Raw genomic sequence first — 25,717 nt, forward strand, 5'->3', positions numbered from 1 at the left:
ATTCACCAACAGCGTGTGGCCTTAATGCTCACTTCAATGACTGTGACATCAGCACCCTCCTGCTCTTGGAAGGGGCAAGATACGCTTTCACTACTACAGACACCGCAACAGGACTCCTATAAAAGGTCAGCTATTGTTTTCTGCCTGGAAAAAGAGTCCTCACAATGATGGACTAAGTTTAAATTCAACACTGAGGTATGGCTCCAAAACCAGTGAAGATGCTAAAAGAAGGACTAAGGAAGACATTGAAATTATGTGATAAACTTCCAGCTGTCCTGCAGCCCCAAATGGGGAAGTAACCATAAGTTGTCATTGCCTATGCCTCAAACTACACAAATTGGGGGAATCGAGGTCATTTTTGATTGAGCTGGCCTATATAGCCTTGCTGGTAGGAAATCTTAAGTCCATGAGAAATAAGTCATCACTAGTTGAAAGTCTGTATAATCAGCTGTAGTTATAGATTATGTATAAAATGCTGTTCTAAACTTGGAAGAAAAATTACAAAATGTAATGTGGGCTGGAATTGCCAATGGACCAGTCACTAAAACCTATGACTTGGGGAGAAAGTCGGGAAGGAGGTATTCTGGGAGAAATGTTGCTTGTTGGTCTTTGTTTCTTTTGAACTTCATCCTCAGAAGCACACAACAAGCCTTCAGGGTATGAAGCACCAAGAAACCACGGAATCTGCCTTCGTTGCTTTACAAAAACAAAAAGGGGGAAACATGGGAAACAGGCTTACCTGTTCCCTATTTGTTGCACTTGTTCCCTGTTACTGTAAACATTGCCATGCTATTGAGGAACAGCTGCTCTGGAGTTCCTAATAACTATGATGCAGAAACTAGGGTGGGGCTCTCAATTTCAGAAACTGTGAGTCCCCTGGTCCCATCTTTACCTCCTCTCCTGTGTCTTTCTCTCTGTCCCTTTATTTTGTAAAGTTCTGCATTGCCTTCCCTTCAAGGCAACCTATCACACAGCTGATTGCAGCAACTGAGTGCAGGCTTCATCTTCATGAATCTTTTTATACTAAGGATCACATCTATACACATCTATCCAAGTGCTTTGAACACCTGGCAAAGCAGATGCATACTATTGCCGTCATGGTGACAAGACCGAGTCATTCCTTTGGCACAAAAAACACCTCAAGAGATCTAATGCCACTGACCAAATTTGTTTCTCCATTATGTCTCGTGTAATCCTGGCCTTTTTCTTGGCATTCTACTTCTGTTGCTTATTTCTTCCCCGAATGAGAATTGGATTTACCAAACCTAGCAAAGGAGGGTCTCTTCTCAGACCCTCTGAGTAGCACCATGGGGTTGACAGTTGAAGGTTTTGGGTCATCAACCAGGGCCCGGGATGAATTTCTCATGTTTTTGGAAGGAGTCTGTCATGCAGGTGGAAAGGGCCTTTTTCAGACTTGCACTGACAAAAGAGGTGTTTTGATAGTTTCATTTGCCCATCGTCACTTTATCCTGTTGCCTGAGCCAATTGTACTTTGCAAGCTTTGGCTTTGGGCATTGTCGCTCAGTCTTTTGACTCTGTCCTCTGAAAGCAACACTGTGGAAAACTGCCTTGGAAAACTTGAGCATGGTAATAGCCATTCTTCATCAAGATGGTTGTTGGGAGAGCAGCATAGCAGCACTGTGGCATTGGTGGTTCAGTGGTAGAATTCTCACCTCCCACGTGAGAGATCCGGGTTCAATTCCCGGCCAATGCACCTTACCACCTGGAGGAATGTATCCTATTTCCTTTCCTGCCTCACACTTCCCTCACCCTCCTTTTCCACCATTACCCAGTGCCTGCCACATCTTTTCCGCTTCTCACTGCCAGCAGTGGGTGCCCCACAAACCCACTTTTCTCATAACACTTACAACGCAAAAGCCCAAAATGCACTAGAAAACCAGTAATTATTGACTCATGTTCTCTTCTCAGTTCATTTCTACCTTCCAAAATCCTCCATTTGTCTTCAATTACTGCTCCTACCTGCTTTTCTCCATCTTATTCCTCTTGTGCCTTTGGATTGGGAGACTTAGCTCATTCCGAGTTCCCAGGATTCTCATTCAAAGCGGTTTACCATCCTCAAGGGACTGGTTTGACTGCACCAATATGCACAGTATTTTCATCTTGGATCGGTCCAGAATATATTCTAATTTCCATTGGCATCTCTGCTTTGCTATAGGGATTCATGGAAAGGGCTCCAAAGCCATGGGATTTCCTTCTTATATTTTCAGGACTGAATTCTAGATGCCGACTGAATCTCATCAATTGCCCGAAGACGATTTTGCTTTCCTTCCTCCAGACTGTTTTGGAATTTGCCTCTACTGTCCCTTAGCAGTCAGGACCAGTCAAGAAACACCACACCAATCCCATGTCCTCACTGGAAGGGGAAAACCCATGAGAGCTCAAGCTTGTGGCCACGAATTCTTGTGAACTGTTTTTTATTTTAAAAAACAATTGCTCCTCCTGATTCAGTTTGTAAAGTCAAGGCCACCCTTTACAAAGAAATCAGAGATTTGAAGGGATAGGACTAGATCCCATCACACTTTCCCCGAGGGCCTAGGATTTGCTGCTGCAACTTCTTGGGGCCAGGACCGCCTTTAGGACTTCTCAATTTCACCTGGGAGAGAAACTTGAACTCTGTCCTCTTTGTCCTCAAGCCCACTGAACAGAATTCCTCATAAACCACGTTAGCAATCAACCTCAGGGCATAGGCAGCTTTGGGGCTCCATTTTTACTTTGTGCCCTGGCACCTGCGAAGGTTCCTGGCAGGCTGGCCATGCACCTCCAGTCTAAATGTTTTCACACTATCAAGTTTTAAAAGAGAGAAATCATCTCTAAAAGACATTGTATTCTCTTACTTAGGAAACAATTGCAGTATGATATCCTGGAGGTAAAGGATGGATTTAGAATCCCTGGACTAAGAACAGGCCGCATGAGAAAAAGGGAGAGTGGTCTGAACCTCCTGTACCACTTGCCAGAGTCTTGCTCCAACCAGCTGGTGCTCTGCTCTGTCTGCACCTCCAGCTCCATCCACTGACTGTCTCTCCACAAAAGGCCGTTTCAGCACACCTCCCCACTCCAGCCCCAGGCCTAGGTGGGAGTACAGCCAGGTTACCTTTGGCACCCACTTCGAATGCTCAGGTTGTGGAAATGGTACATGTGGGCTACAGGAAACTTGGGTTCGGCATTGTGGCATTCTGTGTAGCGTGGGTGGGTCTTCGGAGGAGAGGGGCATGGATTCCGTGTGGGCATGTCCCTCCACATTATCCTCACCCAGGGGAGAGAGCTATAGCCAGAAGATGCGCCAGGCCAGATTCCTTCTTCCCTGGCAAGAAGCCAATATCCTGTATACAAGCAAGGGTACCATGGGAGCACACACATTCCCCAAGCAACGGTGAGATCCTGATATTGTCATCACTAGCCACTTTAGCTTCGCTCATTGGGAGCACACAGAGAAAACAGGCAAGTGCAGGCAAAAGAAAGTGAGTTTCAATGAAGCCAGGATGTTGTGTCCACTGTCCACGTTCCCTAACCTTGAGGGGAAGCAGCTGTGGAGATTTGCCCTCAAGGCTGCTTGTTGGCAGCATGTGTGAAAGTTATGCATTGACTGGTTGGCGAAAGGATGGCTGAAAGAACACAAGTGCCAAGGATAGATGTCTGGGGCAGAAAGAAGACCAGAACAGAAGAGGAAGAGGAGGAGGAGGAAGCCAAGTGAGCCACCAGGAGGCCACGGATAAGCCAGCCTGAAGGCGCGGTGGAGGTGGAACCCGGAGGCTGCCAGCGTTATGACCGTGTCCTGGCTGTGCTTGCCAAGTCTGCCATGAAACACAAAACGCCACAGGAAAGCGCCATGCAGCCCCCACCAGCACAAACTGCACAGTTGAGTTTCCCCGATGCGGGGAAATGGCAGGGCTCAGCAGGTCCCCAGTGCACTGGACCAGCCTCGCCCTGGGAAAGCCACCGTCCTGACCGTTGTGTCCCCCCTGCCAGGTAAGCACGCAGGCAGCGGGCGCCCGCACGCCGCCACCGCATTCTTCCCGCCGCTGCCTCCCAAGCCGCTCTCCCCACATCATTCCAGCCCCGGGCGCCAGCCGCAGCCCACGGCTTGGGAACTCCCCTGCCCGGAGCAGGAACCGTGGCCCGGCCGCCAGGACGTGGCTCCTCTGCATCCGGCACAGCTGCCTCTGGGGCCGCAGTCAGCCTCACCTCCCTGTGTCTCCTCGGGGCTCTCAAGGGACACTGCCTGGACTCCTGTTCATCCGCTGTCTCCAGCCCCCTGGGCGACACTGCGTGGCCACGAGAAACCTGCACAGCACCGAGGTGGGCGGCGGGGGGCGGCTGGGGCAGGGGGCCGTTTACGGGATGAACCCACCCCCGCCGTCTACTTGTGGGCGGGGCCGGGGCGCAGGGCGCCTTCTGCACGTCCTGGGGTTCATTTGTGCCCCCGCCTTCTGCTCTTGGCGCTGAAGGCGCTTTCCCATTTCCTCCAGGCTCCAAGCTGCGCGCGTGGGGCCCCGAATCTCCTCACTTACGACGGGCGGCCCTCGGGGACCTCACCCACGCTCACCTCCCGCCCCCCTCAGCGGGGGTCGCGCCCCGTCACCTCCTTCACAAGCCTAATAAACACTTGACCAGCAAATGGCACCGAGGAGCCCGAGCTACGCCCCACTTGCAGGCGAGGCAGGATCGCTAAAATTCGGTGTCCCCAGGCCCTCCCGGACCCGCCCCGGACCTGCCTCGGCCTCCGCCTGGGTGATTTCCAGCTCAGGCAGTCCTGCCCCCTGTGGGGGCAGCAGCTCCAGGAGCTGCAGAGGATGGAGGCTGGAGTTTAAGGCCTTAGGGATTAGTATCGCTGCTTGCCTGGCAGGGGAAATAGGTTGAGTAACTCTCTAGATCAGCCACTTCCTCCATGAGCTGTGTGGACTGAAGGGAAGACTCGCACAGGCCTGAGAAGCGGCCCACAAGTCCTTCTTGCGCGTCCCCCCAGTTTGGGAGTGGTTGCCGAGTCTCTTGGCATTCGGGCCTTTGAGCACAGCAGCCAGGCTTGTGGGGATGCATAGCAGCCAGGCTTGTGGGGATGCATAGCAGCCAGGCTTGTGGGGATGCATTTAACCGTGATCACTGGTCTGGCAACACCACCCAAGTGCAAAAGGTTTCCCTGGCCAGGAATCGAACCCAGGCCGCGGCAGTGAAAGCGCCAAATCCTAGCCACTAGACCACCAGGGAGGTATGGACTCTATGATTGCTGCACTCCTTCCCCCATGCAAAGCCAGGACACCCAGGCACCGAAAGGGGCCCCTCCCAGAAACCTTCCCAAACTCAGGGCCTCCCTGCTTTCTCCAAAAGGCACCCTGCACGCCACGCACTGAGCACTCTGCCAGACCAGGGTCGTGCTGGCAAGACCCATCAGAACCACAAGTCAAGGAGCCAAGGGCCTCGTGCTGGCCTTTGCCAGGAGCCAAAGGTGGACACACAGTAGGGGGGCCAGGCCTGTGGACCAGGAGGCGAGAAGCGGAGAGGTGCCAGGGAGACCAGGATGCTGAGAACCATGACGGAGACAGGCTGAACAGAAACCTCCTTCCAGGAGCAAGGCCTCTGGGTCACCTGAACTCCGGCTCTTCTGCCTACAACCTGCTGCACATGCAGTTTTCCCAGCTTTGGTGGTGGACGCTCCATCATCGTCTCAGTGCCAGAAACACAGGGCTCTCTTTGGTGCAGGGATTTTCTTCAGATGCCACATCCAGTGAGTCAGCAATTCGTGCTTCCTCGTTGGTCCGGTGTGGACACTGACCAACACCAGGCTTTCTCCTCCTGGGCACTAGTGATATTTACCTTGGACAGTTCTTTGTGGAGGCTCTCCTGTGTCTCTGCTGACTCGATGTCGGTAGAATGCCCACTCACCACCACCCACAAGCACCTGCCACGGGACGACTTAAAAGGTCTCCAGACAATTCTTCTGACCTTTACTGGAACTTCCCACCTCTTTCTGTTCAGCCTGTGGAGATTCTGGAGGTGCCCAGGCCAGAGCAGCAGATGAGGGGGCACGAGGAACAGTGTGCTGAGCCTGCTGCTCCCGTCCTCTTCTGCCTTTCCCCACTCCCCAGCATATGCTGCCCTCCCGGCTCCTCCAGAACCACCCCCCCAGAGTTGGGCCCTGGGGCAGCCTCTGCTCTGGTGACACCTGGCGGGGAGGCACATGTCGGGGCAACCATCAACCCTCCGGTCCTGTCACAGAGGAACCTCAGAGGGTCCTGATGCCATCCGAGAATGGAGACTCCACTCCTGTTGGGGAAGGTGTAATAGGAGAGAGAGCAAAAGAAATAGGAGATCCTGGGACATTCCCTGATCTAAAATGACCAGGAATTTGACCTCTTCTAGAACAGGGTCCACCGGTGACTGAGGAAGGCAAGTCCCGGACCAGGGTCCAGTCTGCCAAAGTACACAAAGCAGACAGCCATTGCCCGGCTACCAGCCCCTAGGCCATCCCCAGACTTCCCAGGTGGGAGCACTTGAACTTCCTTACCCAGGATTTCTGTGGATTCCATGGAGGGAAGGCAAAGCTTTTTAGTCCACAACAGCCCCTTATTGGAAAAAGGGATTGCCTGTTAAGGAACCTGGAAAATCACCAGAGAAGGGAAAGCAGATGTCATTGAATCTATAGGAAACACGTACCCTGCTTAATTTTCCCTGCAAGTTCCCAGGATTCCTACCCTCACACCACTAGCTTGCGCTCCTTTTACTTTCAGTGCACAGCTGGTGGAACCTAACAGGAATCTCGGAGGTTCACAGCAGAAAGCTTGAAGTACAGGAGTGGTTTTTATGCAAATATGCTTTCCAAAAGAAAGCAAACAGACAAAACAACATATCAAGCTCACCTATGCCCTACATAAAAAGATGGTTAAGGAGAACCATACATAAACAGATGAAGACGTCAGAAAAGAACTTAAATATCTGCTGTTCCCACTAAAGTGCATCTCTTTTCTTTCTGCAAAATCTAACATCCACCGCCAAAAGGAAATTTGAATTCTGGATATAGCCGACTCTCACTGCCCCCACACACACTCCTGCCTGCCCCCTCCATTGCTCCATTTCTCAGGCTCTCCAGCATCTTCTTTCAAAAACTTCAGTTCTCCTTAATTCTCCCTTTTGTAGCCTCTCACCCAACAACCAGCTTCATGAATTAGGGACCCTCCCTATGACTCCATCTCCCTTGAAAGAAGAGGGTTTTTTAAACATTAGGCTAACCATCGGAAATACAAATGTTTGCACATTTCACAGTTAGTAATAACTAAAAAAAAGACTGTTCTGAGGATGAAAGTCCTGGAGAGTGAGCTGGAAACCCCTCTTGACTCCCACCCAGGAAATACCCAGAGGCAGTTCTGAGTTTGGAAGGCACTTTGTCTCCTCATCAGCTTGGCAGACACCTGCAGATTTTTCTTTCTGGAGGGTACAATAGGGGACCTTCAGGCCCCGAGGGGCCACCTGAGCACGTGTGGGCACATGTGCTACTCTGAGAAGAGGCGGCTCAAGTGACAGCGTATCTTGCTCTGCAGGGTGGTTATGTGGGTATTTATACATTTGAAAAATTATTGAGCCATACGAAAGAGAAGAAGAAAAGCGGTAGACTTGTATTACTGCACTTTAACATGCACTATAAGCTACAGTAGACCCGGGTGTGACCTGGAAGCATTGGCCAGGCAGGTCGAGAAATGGACTGAGCTGAGCAGCGTGAAATGGATCCACAGGTATAGGGTCTAGTGCTTTTCCATACAAACCCATTTAATGGTGCAAGGAAATAGTTGCAATAACTGGTGCTGAAACTAATGATTATTGATATTGGGAGAATAGTAAACCTTTATTTCTTCCTCACATTACACCCAAAAGTTTCTTTCAGGTACAGTGTAGATCAAAAAACACTCATTAAAGCCATAAAACATTTTCAAAGTATCTTGGTGACTCGGTGGAAGGCAAAGTTTATTAAACAGGATGCAGAAAGCGTAAGTATGAAAGAAAGAAGTGATGTATGAGTCTCATCAATATGAAAAACACCTTCTTATCAAAAGACCCTGTATTAGTCAGCCAAAGGGGTGCTGATGCAAAATACCAGAAATTGTTGGTTTTCATAGAAGATATTCATTTGGGGTATGAGCTTACAGATACCAGGCCATAAGGCATAAGGTTACTTCCCTCAACAAAGTTTATTTTCACATGTTGGAGCAAGATGGCTGCTGACGTCTGCGAGGGTTCAGGCTTCCTAGGTTCCTCCCTTCCAGGGTCTTGTGTCTCTCTGAGTTCAGGGTTCCTCTTTTTCCTTGGACTCCAGCTTGAGGATTCAGCATCAAACTCCAACATCAAAACCCTAACATCGAAAACCCTCAACTCTGTTCTTTGCCATGCCTTTTGTCTGTGAGTCCCCATCTACCAAGGGGTGAGGACTCCATGCCAGAATCAAACACAGTCATGCCCAGGTACACATCAGATTACAAACATAATACCATATCTATTTTTGGAATTCATAACCATATCAAACTGCTACAGACCCCATTAAGTAAATGTACTGGCAAGCCAGAGACAGGGGAAAGTGCTCTCAAAACACACCTGAAGACGAGTCTGTATCTAGAGCACATAATGAACTCCCCCAACCTGAGAAGAAAAATATCTTGGACCCTAAATTCTTTAATTTGGTCAAAGACAGGAGATACTTCTGAATGAAAGATACACACATGGCCTATATAAGAAGACACATCACAGAGTGCTCAGTATTATCAGTTGTCAGGGAAATGGGTGTTAAAACCACATGGACTGGGAGGGGAAGAAAGGGGCATATGGGAATCCCTGATATTATTTACGTAACATTTATGTAACCTAAATCTCCTCTTAGAATAATGAAAAAAAATTAATGGTAAAACCAAAAATCTAACAAACCAAAAAGAAAACAAACAAAAAAAAGAAAACAAAAGACACCACATAGAGTTACCCCCACTCCCAGTCCAGTGGTCACATGGTGAAGGCTGAGATCACCCAATCCTGGTGAAGATGTGAACAACCATAACTCTCACACAGGGTTCATGAGAATACAAACGGGTCCAACTACCCTGGGATAGTCTGGGAGCTTTTATGAAGTTAGGCATATACCTCCCTTTGATCATAGGAATTGCTCACCTAGCAATTGCTCACTTCTCCCAGACAAATGAAAATCTCTGTCAACAAAAGTGCTCATGGAATGATTGTTGAAAGTAGCTTTAGTCACAATAAGCAGGAGTGGAAACAGGCCAAATGTCCATTCCCTGGAGAGTCGCAAAGCACCTGCGGTAGGTGGTGCCTCGGGCTAGTACTCAGCAGCGAAAAGGGAATGAGCCTGGGATCATCAAAGACTGGCAGCATGACACAGCTCTGTCTGTTTCTGCAGCACAATTGGTTAGCATGTTCGGCTATTAACAGAAAGGTTGACCTAAAGTAAGGGGGAAATGGAAAGGAGAAATGAGTTTATATGGCTACGAGTTTCTAAAAAAGAGTCTGGAGGTTGGCAGAAGGTTTGCCCTCATGCACAACTGAGCAGAGTCAGAGAGACAGATAAAGCAGATACAACCCCCAGATATTGGTTCCTTTGAGGGCTAAAGAGACCCATGGGAGTTATGGTCATGGCCGATGGGGTTAACTACCAGGGCAGATGGCCCCTCTTTGGAAATGGTGTTTATGTGTGATGAATCTGGACTCAGATGGGATCTCCCTTCATAAGACTTTCATGCTAATGTGCTGGAGGTGCAGTTAATGTTGGGGTTTAAGATATATTTAGGGGATTTGAATCTCTGGACTGACAATGTGATAGCCAGATCCTGAGCCTCAACAGACTCCAGCACCTACAATCTGATTTATTGGACTTACCACACTCAGCTAAGATGGAGGTGAAGAAGGACAACCACCACACCATGGAGCCTAGAGTGATTACAACTGAAAATGGGAGGATTGCATCCAGCATCCAGGTGGAATCTGAGCCTCCTCTTGACATAAAGGTGCAATGGACACAACCAATCCAGTGTCCACATAGAAGAGGTGGCATTGGATTGGGAAAAGTGGACATAATGGACAAAGGGTATGGGGAAAGGCAGGAAGAGATGAGAGGTGGAGGCGTCTTCGGGACATGGAGCTGCCCTGGATGGTGCTTCAGAGGTAATCACCGGACATTGTAAATCCTCACAGGGCCTACATGATGGAATAGAGGAGAGTATGGGCCATGATGTGAACCAATGTATATGAGGTGCAGAGGTGCCCAAAGATGTACTTACCAAAGCCAATGGATGTGTCATGATGATGGGAACGAGTGTTGTTGGGGGGGGGGGAGAGGGGGGGTGGGGGGGTGGAGTTGAATGGGACCTCACATATATATTTTTAATGTAATATTATTACAAAGTCAATAAAAAATAAAAAAATTAAAAAAAAAAAAAAAAAAAAAACAGAAAGGTTGGAGGTTCAAACCTAGGGAGGGACGCGCACAGCCTTTTCCAATAGCAAGTGCTTGCCATCCCCTTCCGACCTCACACAACTTCTCCCCCCAGGGCATCTACCACCCCCTCCTGCTGTCCTCTGCTGCTCCTTCACCAAAGACAAACCAAACTTAGCCGCTCCAACACACCTCTCCCAAGAGTCTCACACCAGCTACTGTCATCCTGCCCACCTGCCGCGACCTTCTTTCCCTCTTACATATAGGGAGGCATATTTTTCTTTCGCCAATGGCTTTTCTACCCTAGTTTCTTTCCACCAGTCCCTGTTGGTTCCTTCCCATGGTCTTCCTCTAAAAAGCAGTTTTACTTAGATAGATTCGTATGCCATAAAACCTAGCCAAAGACCACAAACAAAGGCTTTTAGTCTATTTACAATGGTGAGCCTTCATCACCACAGAAACATTTGGTACATTCTCTTTACTCCAAAAAGCAAACCTCTACCCCTGTTAGCGGACACCTCTCCAGCCCTCTATCCTTCTCTTCCCCAGCCCTACAGTGCTGCGACCCGCCCAGTTCAGTCGCTGCCAAGCAGGTTCCGCGCTGTTCTGAGGAGGTGAAGAGAGGGCGAAGAAATGAAAGACAAAATAGTGGTGACCAGGTGGGCTTTGAGGAGACTGCAAGGGTGCGGCAGCTACATCAGGTACCCAGGTTAATCAGTCACGTTATTTTTTACCTTCAGTGACCTCATCACATCCAGCAGTTCTCAGGAGAAGCTCTTGTTTCTAGGTCAGTACAAATACAGTAGTTATTTTTATCTTCAATACCCTATGAAAACTGTTCTCCTGGAATTCTCATCCACACTTAGCATATTTTGTTCAACACATAACCTGGCCCAGGGGCTCCTCCTTTATCTACATTCTTCCTGTGGACTTTGGAGTCTGCTTTGCAGGTTTCTGGGGACCCTCTTTGCAGGGCTCCTCACACTAGAGAACCACAAGTCTAGTTCCACATTTATACATTGATTTATATTTGCACTTTGTAGAAATGCAGTCACACAAGGTAGTACTTTGTGAGTGGTTGGTTTCCTTCACTTAGCACATTTTCATTTCATTTTTGTACCTTCTGTAAGGCAGAGGGAACCCCAGGAAATGTGTGAGCTGGGGTGGGGGGAGGGAAGTTCTGTGGCACAAAAGGGAAGAGAGGGAGTAGGAATCAGAGAAGCCAGGATAGAAGGGGAAGAGGGGGACGACGGTGAAGCCAAGTGAGGCGCCAGAAGCCCGTGGATAACCGGGGAGAGGAAGCCTCTGGCAGGCGAGCCTCCTGTGAGCACAGGCCCCTGGCTTCTTTCTTCCTGGAAGAGGTACCCTCTCCCGCCTCTCCTCACGTGGGAAGCTTGAATCTGAGCTTCACTCTGTGCTGAGGGTCCTCACAGGGCGGGCGGCAGGGAACCTGATGCGGGTGGAGAGGCTGCGGCAGGTGGGGTGTTGGATGTGGGGTGGCCGGGCCGAGCCACAGGAGCTGAACGGTCAGCAAAAGCCTAGACCCCAAGGCCCTGTGCTGAGGGGAAGAGATAGGAATGGAAGAGATGCCGAGAAGGAGCGCAAGCTAAAGCACCGGCTTCGGTAGGCAACAGATGAGCTTTTGGAGCCCTGGAGAGCCCACGCGCGGGACGGGCGAGGCTCCTGCATATATGAAGAGTGGAGAAGTGAAGCCCCTTCGGGCACTTCTCCGCGCACGTGAAGGCAAAGCCAGAGCGACAGCAGGTTTTCAAGTCTGCGGGAGACACAGAAGGTCAGGGAAAGCGCGACCCCGACAGTCCACCAACACACGTTTTGCCCTTTGTTCCCCCTGTAGGGAAATCGCAGAGGTCAGCAGATCCTCAGGGCAATGGATGAGCCTCGCCCTAGGAAAGCACCCATGGGTGTCTTCCCTGCCAGGTAAGTCCCCAAGCAGCAGGGCAAGCACGCGGCAGCCTCGTGCATTTCGCTCTACACCACGCAAGGCCACCCTGCTTCCCGCCCCCCGCCCGCCGCCAGCCCCCCAGCCGCTCTCCGCCAAGTCATTCCAGCCCCGGGCGCCAAGCGCAGCCCAGGGCCGGGACAACTCTGCCCCTGGAAGCACGAGCAGGTCTGGAGCCCTGCGGCCACTCGCTGGCTCCTCTGCCCCGCGCAGGCTGCCTCTGGCGCCTCAGGCAACGTCACCTCCCTGGATCTCGCCCTCCCAGCGGCTGTCAAAGGACCCAATATTTATCGCACACCTCTTGGTGACGGCGCCTGGAAACGAGAAGAGAAGAGGTGCGCAGCGCCTGGTGGGCGGCGGCGGGGTGGGGTGTCCACGGGGGTGAACCCCCACCGGGTGCCTGCTGGCTTGTGGGGGGGCGGGGCGCAGAGCGGCGTCTGGGTGTCCTGGTGTCCTTTGGACGCCGCCTCCTGCCCGTGCCCTGACGGCGCTTTTCCGTGTCTGCCCAGCTCGCGAGCTGCGCGTGTGCCCCGACCTCCTCACCTGCGTGTATAGACGCCTCCGCGCGGAGCCTCGGGGACCCCACCCGCCGCTCACCTCCCTCGCACGTTGCGGGTGTCGCGCCGGTCACGTCCCCCAAAAGCCTAATGAACACTCGAGCAGCAGCCGGAGCCGAGGAGCAGGGGCGGCCGCCCCTTTTCCAAGCGAGTCACGACCCCCGGGCTCGGCCTCTGCCTCCCCTCAGGGACTCCAGCGCAGCCAGACCTGCTCCCTGGGCGGCCAGTGCGCCTCCTGCCACCCTACAGGGAGGAGACTCGCTGCGGGCCCGTGTGACGCGGCAAGAGGCGCAGGGACCCTCCAAAGCCCCGCGGGCCCTGGGGGTGTGGGCGGAAGGGAAGACTGGCGCGGCCTGAGCAGCGCCCCAAGCCCCCCTCCTCCCCCCGCAGCTTTGGGGGGCCGCCCAGTCTCGCGGCCTTGGGCGCCTGGGGGCCCAGCTGCCCGCCCCCCCTTCCTCCCGCGGTTCCATGTCTGCCTCGAGGCCTGTCTCCCGAGGACCTTTGTCCAGGCCGCCGAGGGCGTGGGGACGCGCGGGAGGCTCGGGGTCGTCCCGCCCGCGGAGGTCTCTGGCTCGGCAGCGGCTAAAACCTGAAGGCGGCCAGTCTCAAGCCTGGACTTCGCTGGAGTCGCCCTGAAGGAAGGAGAACTTGGGGGGCCCCGGAGGACTTGCCTCGGCCGCGGAGGAGCCGCAGCGAGAGGCCGAGGCGAGAGCGCTGCCCCCAGGCGAGCGGGTCTGGCCCGTGGGCGCGGTGGGGCGAGGGCGCGGCTTCCTGGGGGGCCTGGAGGCTCGGGTCATCCGTGCAGAGCGCAGAGCCCCGGCCGCGGGCTCCAGAAGCCGGGAGGGCGGCGTCGGCAGCCCCGGGACGGTGGGAGCGGCCCGAAGGCGCAGGGGCCTAAGGCGCGGGCTCCCGCAGCTGCAGGGGCTGGAGAGGCTGTCAAGGCCAAGGGTGTCTGTGGGCGCTTCTCTTCGAAAGGAAGTAGATACAGGGGACGCAATCCAGAGAGTGGAGCTCGGGGTCCTTGGGTGAGAGGTGGGCGTGAGAGTTTGCGGCAGGGCTAAGGGAGCAGGTGTGTGGTTGCGGGAAAGGCTGGCGCGGTGGTTGGGGAGGCCTTTTTCCTTGCACTTGGCTGCTGTCGCTTGAATTTGGAAGGGCGGTTGCACTCGGTACCTTGCCAATCCTGTCAGTTGGACGCCTCAGCGCAACAATTCTCACAGATGGATCCCTAAGAACACTTGTTGTTTAGTTTCTGTAGTGTAATGGTTATCACGTTTACCTCACACACAAAAGGTCCCCGTGTTTGAACCCGGTGGGAACAGCTACCTTTTCCTTAGGCTTGGAAATTGGGCGGATCCTAGACTTTGGGCACAATGTGTCCTAGCCGTGGAGAGTTTCCACCCAGCTGCCACTCTGGCGGAATGTCAGGCTGCCATGACTGGCAGAGTGAGGTAAGCTGCTCCAAAAAGGATGCTGGCCCTTTTCACAGCACTGCTCCTAAAGAAGCAGTCAGCTGTGTAAGAAGCCATAAATGATGGGCAAAGAATAGATTTTTAAATTATGCCAGGGTGCTGGCAGACTCAGCAAATGCAGGAGGAAAAGTGCAAGGGGAAATACACTGAGTGAGATTTCCAGTCCACAAACTTTAGGCTCAAGACCAATCTGTTGCTCTATTGGGGTCAGCTGCATTTTTAAACTGAAACCAAAACTGCCTTACTCTATTAAAGGACCAGAGCACAAAATGTGGGCAGTCACTGCAGTTGTAAATTCAACAGGGGAAAACTCAGGAAGAAGAGACGCTGAAGCCAAGTTCCAAATTGTGGGTAAAACCATGTCCTAGTTCTGGCTGGCTCCGGACTTACCCACGTACAGGCAGACTCCAAGTAGTCCAGCCAAAGACAAAATCTCTGAGCTTACATTTTGCCTTCCATCCACCCCAGAGGAGAACAATCAAGAGTCGGCAGGCTGACCATCCACCAGAATTACAGCCTGCTCTTTAAAAACAGCCAGGACTCTTTGTGATGCCTAAGAATCCAGAGTCACACTGGGCGTCTTTCAAAATATCAAGAATATGGTCCAAATGTATCTGCAACAATTACTCACTTTAAGAGAAATGGGAAAGATGACCCACGATCAAAAATCAGGTAGAGTGACGCAGAGACGACACAAATGTTGGAATGTGGAGGCAAGAAATGCCTCAGATATACTTGTAACTGTGCTCCTGGTTGAAGGGAAAATAACACCACCCAAAAAGTAAAAGTCCTCAAGAAATAGAAATAATAAATAGAAGACAAAATCAACAACATTTAATGTGAAAGAAAGGTTATTAAATTTTTAAAAAAGGAATCACTGTATAGAATTCGCTACATTTGGAGGATGACAGCAAGTCAGTGAATTTGGAGATGGAAAAATAGGAACTGTCCTACCAGAAAGTCAGAGGGGGGATGAAAATACAGTTAACACACGCCCATGTTCATAGCCGCCTCATTCGCGAGTGCCAAGAGTTGGAAAAAACCCAGGTGTCCATCACCCGGTGAATAGACGAACGACTTGTGATGTACAGAGACTGTGAACTGTGTGTAGCGGGAAGAAGAAATGACCCGTGAAGCCAGTGACAGCGGGGGTGAACCTGGAGGATGTTATGTTGAGTCAAGCACGCCAGACACAAAAGGACAAATACTGTATGATTGTGCCATCATGAACTGAATGTTTCGTGTAAACTCATGGAGTGCATAATTAGAATGCAGGTCACCCGTAAATAGCTTAATCTGTGAAGAATTCATGGGGGGAAGTGGCTGTGTGTAAATCTTTGGCGATGACTAGAAATGGTTAAAGCATGTGATGGTATTTGTCACTAGCAGTGCTATCGAATGGGTCTCACAGTGGTTGAAAGGCCTAGTTTAAGGTCATGGATACGGCTGGCAGGAAAGCTACAAACTGTACCTGGGACTGTATGAGACAGTAGACCTCATGTTAAACATGAATATGGGGGAGATTGCGTATATGTATGTGACTGCTTTACACGATATAAATGCAAACCCACTAGTGAGAAGGAAAAAGAATTGAAGCTGTGTACAGCAGGCAAGACCAAGAGAGACTGAAAGATGATGAGTTTTGTTTGTTTTGTTTATTATTATTATTATTGAAATAATGAGAGTGTCTGGAAATGATTGGGGTGATGAATGCACAAATACATGATAAGAACAAATACCATTGTTTGTAATCTGTGGATGGATTAATGCTTTATTAGTAAGGAACAATTAAATCGATGTGTTAAAAATTAATTCCATTCAAAATAACAACAAAGAATAAAATAACGCTTGAGAGCAAATTCACTAAAAGTGCTAAGCTTGTACTTAATTGGTGCAGACTTTCTGTTGGAGGTGAGGAAAAGTATTAATAATGAGTTGTGGTGACTGTAGAAAAAAAAATTGGGAACATAATTAGTACCCCTCAACTGGACACCTGAAATTGATTAAAGTGGAAATTAAGTGTTGCATTTATATATAAATATAATTGTAGCCAAAAAAATTGCGAATGTAATTAGTACCCTCGATTATACACATGAAATTAATATGAAATGTCTGTGTTGTAGTTGTATGTATAAATGTGTGTATATTTGTATGTGTACAGACACACACACTTAAAAGAGCCTTGGGACCTGAGGAACTATCAAAATTTCCCATGTTTATTTTGAGTTTAAGAAAGAGGAGAGAGAATGAGAGCAGAAAAATATATAGCTAATCAGCCCAATTTGGTGGGAAAACTAGTCATTTGCCGCGTTCGGGTGAAGGAGAGGGTCTGACCATCAGGCCACCGCTCCACTACCCTCCATGAGGCGCGGCCCTCGTGGACCTCCCCCCAGCGCACCTCCGTCTCACACTCACAGGTTTCTCTTCAAAACGTGGAACAAGCCATTTACCAGCAAGCGGGCTGAGCAGAGCAGCCCATCTCCAGGGGACGCACAAAGGACAAGACCTGGGTTGGGTGGCACCGTGTTCATGCATTTCGCGGCGGATGTGTGTGTTTGCGGTGACCAAGGTGAAGAGCACAGGGCTTGGGCGTGAAGGCGCCGCGGGCTGCTGATGCCACGGAGCTGGGGAAGCTTGGGGACTGGCTGGACGGCTCTTGACAGCCGCTCCTGCCCGAGTGTGGAGGGAGACCAGGCAGGACGGTGGTGCCCCCCTGACAAGCGGCCACGCCTATGTCTCACAGGCAACTCAGAGTCACAGAGGGTAAAACTCAATTTAGCATCCGCAACAACTAAACACTGATGGCAAGCTTCATCTTCATGAATCTTTTTATTCTAAGAATATAGATTACACGTCCATACAATTGCTCTGAACGGCTTGCAAAGCATACGCATACTATTGCCAACATGATGACAAGACCTTGTCATTCCTTTGGTACAAAAAACAGCTGGAGAGATCTAACGCCACTGACCAAATTTGTTTCTCCATTATGTCCCTTGTGATCCTGGCCTTTTCTTGGCATTCTACTTCTTTGCTTATTTCTTCCCCAGATTGGAATTGGAGTTACCAAACCTAGCAAAGGAGGGTCCCTTTGCAGATCCTCTGAGTAACACCATGAGGTTGACAGTTGAAGGTTTTGGGTCATCAACCAGGGCCCTGGATGAATTTCTCTACTTTTTGGATAGGAGTTTGTTATGCTTTTGGAAAGGGCCTTTCTCAGACTCTCACTGACAAAAGAGGGGTTTGCATAGTTTAATTTGCATGTCATTACTTTATCCTGTTGCCTGAGCCACTTGTCCCTTGCAAGCTTTTGCTTTGGGTGCTGTCACTCCGTCTTTTGGTTCTGTCCTCCATAAACAACACTGTGGAAAATTACCTTGGAAATTTTGAGGGATGTTAAAGCCATTTTTCCTGCAGACAGTTGGAGGGAAAGAGAGCCAGCAACTGTAGTGGTATTGGTGGTTCAGTGGCAGAATTCTTGCTTCCCACGCAGGAGACCCAGGTTCGATTCCTGGCCAATGCACCTAATGGCAGGCAGATTGATTTCATATATTCCTGCCCATCCTTACACCTTCATTCTTCTCATTTTCAGCCATTACCCAGTGTCTGGCAGATCGTTTTCAACCATTACCCAGTGTCTGGCAGATCATTTTCTGCTTCTCACTGCCAGCAGTGGGCATCGCCAAAACCATCCTGCCTAGCAGATTGTTTTTGATTCTCACTGCCAGCAGGAGGTGTCCCAGGAACCCAACTTTCTGCAAGCTCTCTGACAACTCAAATGCACTCAAGTCACTAGAAAACCTGTAATAACTTTGCTCATATTTGCGGCGGCTTGCTCGGTCGGTAGAGGTGGGGTCTGGCTGCGGACGAGGGGTCGGTCCAGCTCTGGACGAGGGGTCGGTCCCACCTGGGACGAGGGGTCGGTCCCACCTGGGACGAGGGGTCGGTCCCACCTGGGACGAGGGGTCGGTCCGGCAGCAGACGAGGGATCGGTCTCACAGGGGTTGCGCGGCTCGGCTGACGGGGTCGCCCGGCGAAGCCGGCGACGAAGGGGTCGCCCGGAGAAGCAGGCGACGAAGGGGTCGCCCGGAGAAGCAGGCAACGAACTGGGGACAAGGGAGGCCAGGCCCTTGCCGGGGGCTCCCAGGACTGGAGGGCGCACGGCAGAGGAACTACCGCGGAGACAAGGTAAACACGCAAGTCCACTTTATTGAGGGAGAGGCAACAGTTTTATAGGGGCTGGAGAAGGCTGATTGGTCGAAGCCACGCCCTGTTCTGATTGGTTGCCGGCGAAAGGTCAGTGGGCGGTGCTGGACGGGGGAGGGGTGGTGGTTAGGGATTGGCTGTTGCTGTTGCTGGGGGAAGGGGCAGGGTTTAGGGATTGGTGGCTGCTGTTGCTGGGGTGGAGGGCAGACTTGAGTTTCCCACCCACGCCTGGCTGTTGCTGCTGTCGGGGGAGGGGAAAAGGGCAGACTGGATTTTTCCGCCCTGCGCCTGTGCAGGGAGAAGGAAGAAGAAGGGTACTGCCCCACAGGCATCGTGTGGCGCCACCCGGGAGGAGGGGCGGCCGCGGAAGCATGGCTGCCGAGAAGGGGAGATCCGAGGGCACTCTGCGCCCATGCCGAGCTCCCTTCAGGGGTGGCGGTGAGTCCGACCAGCCACCCTATTATGGGGGCAGCGGCTTGGCCTGCCGCGGCTGCTCCCCCCCAGGCCAGCAAACCACACTTCAGCCCGAGGGGTGACCGCACATATTCTCTTCTGCATATTCATTTCTACCTTCTCAAATCCTGCTATTGTCTTGAATTTTGGCCCTTTGTATTTTCTCCATCTCATTCCTTTTTTGCCTTTGGACTTGGAGACTTTGCTCATTCAGGAGTTCCTAGGCTTCTTATTCAAAGCAGTTTACCGCCCTTGAAGGACTGGTTTGGCTGTGCTGGTATACACAGTGTTTTCATTTTGGTTCAGTCCAGAATATTTTCTAATTTCCATTGGCATCTCTGCTTTGGTACAAGGATTCATGGAAAGGGTTCCAAAGACATGGGATTGCCTTTTTATATTTTCAGGACTGAATTCTAGATGCCGACTGATTCTGATCAACTGCCTGAAGCTTTTTTTTCCTTCCTCCAGGCAGTCTTGGAATAAGCCTCTGACCATCCCTTGGCAGTCATGACCAGTCGGGGAACACCACACCAATCTCATGTACTCACGGGAAGGGGAAAACCCATGAGAAGTCAAGCTTGTGGCCACGAATTCTTGTAAACTGTTTAAAAAAAACTCCTCTTCTTGATACTGTTTGTAAAGCCAAGGCCACCCTGTGCAAAGAAACCTGGGGTTTGAAGGGGCAGGTTTAGACTTGATCATCCTTCCCCTTAGGGCATAGGATTTGCCCCTGTAGCTTCTTGGGGCAAGGACTGCCTGTAGGACTTCTCAAATTAGCCTGGGAAAGAAACTTGAACTCAGTCCTCTTTGTCCTCAAGCCCACCAAAGAGAAGTCCAAATAAACGATGTTAGCAATCAACCTCAGGGCACAGGCAGCTTTGAGAACTCTGTTTTTACTTTGTGCTCTGGCACCTGTGAAGGTTCTTGGCAGGTTTGCCATGCACCTCAGTCTAAATGTTTTCAAGCTATCTATCAAGGTTTAAAAGAAAAAAATCATCTCTAAAAGACTTTGTATCTCTTACTTTGACAACAATTGTAGGACGAGGTCTGGGAGGGTAAGGATGGATTTAAAATCCCTGGACTAAGAACAGGCCGCATGAGAAAAAGGAAGAGTGGTCCAAACCTCCTTTACCACTTGCCAGAGTCTTGCTCCAACCAGCTGGTGTTCTGCTCTGCCCGCACCTCCAGCTCCATCCACTGACTGTCTCTTCACAAAAGGCCGTCTGGCCACACCTCCCCACCCCAGCCCCAGTCCTAGGTGTGCGCAGAGCCAGGTTACCTTTGGCGCTCACTTTGACCACTCAGGTTGTGGAACCGCTACACGTGGGCAAAGGAAACTTGGGCAAGCAATTCTGGCATTCTGTGTAGCTGGGTGAGTCTTTGGAGGAGAGGGGGCATGGGTTCCATGTGGGCATGTCCCTCCACATTATCCTCGCCCAGGGGAGGGAGGGAGGCCGGAAGAGGGCATGTGAGGGGCCGTGCCAGATTCCTTCTTCCCTGGCAAGAAGCCCAATACCCTGTACAGGAGCAAGAGAACCACGGGAGCTCACACATTCCCCAGCAACGGTGAGATCCTGCTGTTGTCATCCACACCCACTTCAGCTTCAAAAGTTGGGAGCATGGAAAGAAAATTGGCAAGTGCAGGCAAAAGGAAGTGGGTTTCAAGGAAGCCGGGATGTTGTGTCCACTGTCCAGGCTCCCCAACCTGTGAGGGGAAGCAGCTGTGGAAATATGCCCTCAAGGGTCTGCTTGTTGGCAGAACGCGTAACAGTTATGCATTTACTGGTTGGAAAAGGATGACTAAAAGAACAAAAGTGCCAAGGATAGATGTCTGTGAATATTCCTTAAGCAGTTTATCATTCACCAATAAACTGATGTTTGAACATTATGAATCTATTCAGGCACAGAAAGGAATGCAATGCCAAGAAAAAGTTAGAAAATAATGACTTAGAGACTATTACTGATAACAATTATTGGATATTAATGTCACTGTTGTACCTTGTCAAGGTACCTTGGTTCCGTTATGTAAGGGGTCAGGAGAGTCGTGAAAAGGGGGTGATTCTGGGGTGGTAGGAGTGAGGTTTCCCAGGCAGAAAGAAGATCAGGACAGAAAAAGAAGCGGAAGAGAAGGAGGAAGCCACGTGAGGCATGAGGAGTCCACGGAGAAGCGGCTGGAAGGTGCGGGTGTGGTGGAACCCCGAGGCTCGCCAGGGTTGTGACCCGTCCTGACAGCTCTTCAAGTCTGCCATGAAACACAGAACGGTGGGGGAAGAGCGCACGCAGCCTCCCACCAACGCAAATGATGCAGTAGAGTTCTCCCCACGTGGGGAAATCGCAGGGGTCAGCAGGTCCCCAGTGTGGTGGAGCAGCTCGCCCTGGGGAAGCCACCCTCGTGACCGTGGCGTCTCCGCTGCCAGGGAGCTACGCAGGCAGCCGGCGCCGGCAGCCCCGTGGCGCTTCACTCTGCGCTCACGGTCACCACTCTCCTGCCACCCTGCGCCGCCAGCCACCCAATCGCTGTCTCCACGACATCATCCCAGCCCCGGGCGCCAACCCCAGGCCACGGCGTGGGAGACTCCCGCGGAAGCAGCGGCTGCGGGCGGCCGGCCACCGCACTGGCTCCCCCGCACACCGCACAGGCTGCCCTGGTGCCCCTGTCCGCCTCACCTCCCTGGGTCTCGCGCTCCGCGAGGCTCCGCACGGACACTGCACGGAATCCCGTCCATCAGTGTCTCCAGGCCGCTGGGTGGTATTGCAAGGGCACAAGAAACCTGTGCAGCACCTAGGTGGGCGGCGGGGGGCGGCTTGGGGACGGGGTGGGGGGCGCCAAGCGGGATGAACCCACCCCCGCCGTCTGCTTGTGGGTGGGGCCGGGGCGCAGAGCGCCGTCTGCATGTCCTGGTGTTCATTTGTGCCCCTGCCTTCTGCTCTTGGCGCTGAAGGCGCTTTCCCATTTCCTCCAGGCTCCAAGCTGCGCGCGTGGGGCCCCGAACCTCCTCACTTAGGACGGGCGGCCCTCGGGGACCTCACCTGCCGCTCACCTCTTGTCAACCCTCGCGGGTGTCGCGCCCGCGGGTGTCGCGGGTGCCGGTCACCCTCTCCAAAGGCCTAGTAAACCCTTCACCACCAATCGGCGCCGAGGATCCAGGGCTCCACGCCCCACTTGCAGGCGAGGCAGCTTAGCTAAGACTTGGCGCCCCCGCCCCGGCCCCGCCTCTGCCTCAGCTATTCCCAACACATACTGTCCTGCGCCCCTAGGGCTGCGGCGGCAGGGGAGGCGGAGGGCTCAGGGTTAATTGTAAGGAGTGAGGAATTACAATCGCTGCATGCCTGTTGAGACATGGGAGAGAGGCTGAGTAACTCTCTAGATCAGCCACTTCCTCCGTGAGCGGTGTGGACTGAGGGGAAGGCTTGCACAGGCCTGAGAAGCGGCCCACAAGTGAGTCCCCGCAGTTTGGGAGTGGTTGCAGAGTCTCTTGGCCTTGGGCGCTTGGAGCACAGCATCCAGCCTTGTGGGGATGCATCAAACCATGATCATTGGTCCGGCAACGCCACCCACGTGCAAATGCCTTCCCTGGCTGGGGATCGAACCCGGGCGACGGTGGTGAAAGCGCCGAATCCTAGCAACTAGACCACCAAGGAGGTATGGGCTGTTTTCGCCAGGCTCATTCCACCAGCACTGCTGGTGGAACCTAACATGAACATGAATCTACACTAGTTTTTAAAAAAAAAATTTTTACAAAGATTTATTTAACTTATTTGCACACCCCCATTCTTTGCAGTCTCTGTCTGTTTCTTGTGTGATCTTTGTGCCTACTCTTCTTTTTGGAGGCACCAGAAACCACATCTGGGACCTCCTGTGTGGTAGGCCGGTGTCTGACTGCTTAAGCCACATCCTCTTCCCTGTGGTAGGTATTTCTATTTATTTAAATATGCATCCCCCAAAACCCAAACACATAATAAGTACATCAAGCCCACCTAGCCATATTTACAGAGATGGTAAAACAGAATTCTACATAAACAAAGGAAAATGCCATAAAAGGACTTTAAATAGCTACTGTTTCCACTAAAATTCATCTCTTCTCTTTCTCCAAAATACTGCCAGACCCTGTCTTAGGTTGCCACAGGCCGACCGATTCTAAGTACCAGAAATACATTGGTTTTTACAATGGGAATTTGTTAGCGGAAACTCTTAAGAGTTTCAAGGTTGTGAAGTGTCCAAATCAGAGGACTATCAGAGATCCCTTCTCACCAAAGTCAGCTACTGGTGATCATGGTGTCCTGCCATGTGGTCAAGCAAGATGGCCACCGGTCCCTGACAATGTCCTTACCTTCCCCGCCAGAATCTATCATCTCTCAGAGCAAGCTGTGGGTGACCAGGCATAAAGTTGTCTCTTTCTGGGCCTCCTCTCTTAGTCTTGGTTGCTCTGCTCTCATCCCAAGTTCAGCTGTGGGTTATCAGACCTATGGCAGGGTTTGTCTCCATGGGCCCAGCCTCTCAGAGGCATCTTTTCTTGCCTTTAAAGGAGAAGTGATTTCAACAATCAGAGAAGTGATTTCAACAATCTCCATATCTACTTCAGATAGCCAGTAGCTCCTGGGGAGTTTAACAAAAACCTTTATCTGGGTCCCTGCGTTAAAGCCTGCCCTACAGAATTTGGATTTCTGCATCCCCATGGTTGCCCATCAACTTGATAAAATCTCATACTATTTAAAGATATCTCCTGTCTGTTCTGTTTTCCTAGAGAATCCTGACTAATGCAGTGGGTTATTGTAAACTTAATCGGGGTTGACTCCAATTGCAGCTGCAGTTTCAGATGCGTTATCATTTCTTGAGCAAATAAATACATTCCCTGGTATCTAGTATACAGCTATTAATATGAAAAATACTTTTTTCTCAATAGCCATTAGTAAGAACCATCAAAAACAGTTTGTTTTCAGCTGGCAATGCCATCAACATACCTTTACCATCCTACCTCATGGGTATATCATGTCTCCAGCCCTATGTCATACTGTCCACAGGGACTTTGATCATCTCTCCTTCCCACAAGTCAGCATATTGAGGATATCATGCTGATTGGACCTAGTGAGCAAAAAGTATCCATGACTCCAGACTTATATGCAAGGCATTTGTGTGAGAAAAGATAGGAGATAAAACCAACAAAAATACAGGGGACATCCACCTTGGTGAAATTTCTTGGTGGTGGGGGACATGTCAGGATATCCCTTCTCAAGTGAAGGATAAGCTGTTGCATCTGGCCGCTCCTACAACCAAAAAGGAGGCAGAACACTAAGTTTGGAGACAACATATTCCTCATTTGGGTGTCCTACTCCAGCCCAGTTACTGAGAGACCAGAAAAGTTGCTAGCGTTGAGTGGTGAATGGTACAAGAGGAGGCTGCTGCTCAGGCTGCACTGCCACTTGGGCCATAAGATCCAGCAGATCCAATGGTGCTGGAAGTGTCTATGGCAAAATAGAGATTCTGTCTGGAGTCTTCAGCAGGTCCCTATAGGATAATCATAATGCAGATCCTATGGGTTTTGGAGCAAAGCCCTGTCATCCTCTGCAGATAACAGCTTTTGGCCTGCTATTGGACCTTAGTAGAGACTGAACACTTAACCATGGGCCACCAAGTTACCATGAGACCTGAGATGCCCATCACGATCTAGGCATTGTCTGACCCACAAAAACATAAAGTTGGGCTTGCAGAGAAGCACTCTGTCATAAAGTGGAAGTGGCGTATGAGAGATAGGGCTTGAGGAGTCCTGAAGGCACATGTAAGTTACATGAGGATGTGGCCCAAATGCCCATGACCACCACTCCTGCCACACCACCTTCTTTTTTCCCTGAGGCCTCTTGGGGAGTTGCTTAAAATCAGTTGACCAAGGAAGAGAAAATTCAAGCCTGGTTTATAGATGGTTCTGCATCATTTGCAGGTACCCCTCAAAAATGGACAGCTATAGCACTACAGTCCCTTTTTGTGATGTCCCTAAAGGACAATGAGGGCAAATCCTCCCAGTGGGCAGAACTTCAATAAGTGCACCTGGTTGTTCATTTTGTTTGGAAGGAGAATGGCTGTAAGTATGTTTGTACATGGACTTATATGCAGTTGCCAATGGTTTGGCTGGATGGTCAGGGACTTGGAAGTAACATGATTGGAAAATAGGTGACAAAGAGGTTTGGGGAAGAGGTATATAGATAAATCTTTTTTTTTTTTCCTTCAAAAGTTTATTTAGTATCAAGCAAGAGGTGACTTTGCTTAACACTACAAAACATTTCAAGACTTGAGTTACAAAAGAATACCACATTATTTGCACTTGTATTTGGTTTCCCTTTTTACACATGAAACCTTTCTGATTAGACAAAAAAAAAAAAAAAAGAAAGAAAAGAAAGTGGCCGTGGTGGTAGGGATGGAAGTTATGTACAGGCTCAGCAAATGGTCTTCCCTTCACCAAGCCCGACTTGGCTACAGCGAAGGCTGAGTGCCCAATCTGCCAGCAGCAAAGACTCAGGTCCCAATATGGCACCATTCCCCAAGGTGATCAGCCTGCTATCTGGTGGCAAGTTGATTACATTGGACCTCTTCCATCATGGAAGTGGACAGCAATATGTTCTAACTAGAAAATGGACATAC

General features: G+C 50.8%; 5 non-coding genes across 5 annotated transcripts; 2 read left to right on the forward strand and 3 right to left on the reverse strand.

The window, feature by feature from the left end:
• The first annotated feature begins 1,643 nt into the window (after nt 1–1,643).
• TRNAG-CCC (transfer RNA glycine (anticodon CCC)) lies at nt 1,644–1,714 on the forward strand. The gene has a single exon. It is a non-coding gene; the product is annotated as a tRNA-Gly (tRNA).
• Nucleotides 1,715–3,834: 2,120 nt separating this feature from the next.
• LOC111759208 (U1 spliceosomal RNA) lies at nt 3,835–3,995 on the reverse strand. Its single transcript, XR_002793284.2, has one exon. It is a non-coding gene; the product is annotated as a U1 spliceosomal RNA (small nuclear RNA).
• Nucleotides 3,996–5,151: 1,156 nt separating this feature from the next.
• TRNAE-UUC (transfer RNA glutamic acid (anticodon UUC)) lies at nt 5,152–5,223 on the reverse strand. The gene has a single exon. It is a non-coding gene; the product is annotated as a tRNA-Glu (tRNA).
• Nucleotides 5,224–17,876: 12,653 nt separating this feature from the next.
• TRNAG-CCC (transfer RNA glycine (anticodon CCC)) lies at nt 17,877–17,947 on the forward strand. The gene has a single exon. It is a non-coding gene; the product is annotated as a tRNA-Gly (tRNA).
• Nucleotides 17,948–21,345: 3,398 nt separating this feature from the next.
• LOC111758764 (U1 spliceosomal RNA) lies at nt 21,346–21,508 on the reverse strand. Its single transcript, XR_002792930.2, has one exon. It is a non-coding gene; the product is annotated as a U1 spliceosomal RNA (small nuclear RNA).
• Nucleotides 21,509–25,717: the final 4,209 nt, after the last annotated feature.

Source organism: Dasypus novemcinctus, chromosome 13, assembly GCF_030445035.2.
Source record: "Dasypus novemcinctus isolate mDasNov1 chromosome 13, mDasNov1.1.hap2, whole genome shotgun sequence".
Lineage (NCBI taxonomy): Eukaryota > Metazoa > Chordata > Mammalia > Cingulata > Dasypodidae > Dasypus > Dasypus novemcinctus.